The sequence below is a fragment of the Macadamia integrifolia genome, chromosome 9, assembly GCF_013358625.1.
Source record: "Macadamia integrifolia cultivar HAES 741 chromosome 9, SCU_Mint_v3, whole genome shotgun sequence".
Classification (NCBI taxonomy): Eukaryota; Viridiplantae; Streptophyta; class Magnoliopsida; order Proteales; family Proteaceae; genus Macadamia; species Macadamia integrifolia.
The window spans coordinates 4,902,637-4,902,926 of NC_056565.1; positions in this window are offsets into that span (position 1 = coordinate 4,902,637).

A 290-nucleotide genomic window follows, 5' to 3' on the forward strand; every position below is an offset into this window, starting at 1 on the left:
CCCCCCCCCCCAAAAAAAAATAAAAATAAAACCCCAACCCCAACCCCAACCCCAACCCCAACCCTAACCCCACAATAAAAAGGGGTAATTTACTCGATCTGTGAGATTAAAAAAAAAATTATAAAACAAGTAAATTTGACTTTGTTTTACATTTACCTTGTCTTGTAAATCTACTTGTTTTGTATTTCTCTTTCTATCCATATGTTTGGTGTGATCCTTAATCACAAAAAGAAATGATGATCCATTACCCAAAAAAAATTACCCTTGCAGATCAACTTTCTTGTAGCTCT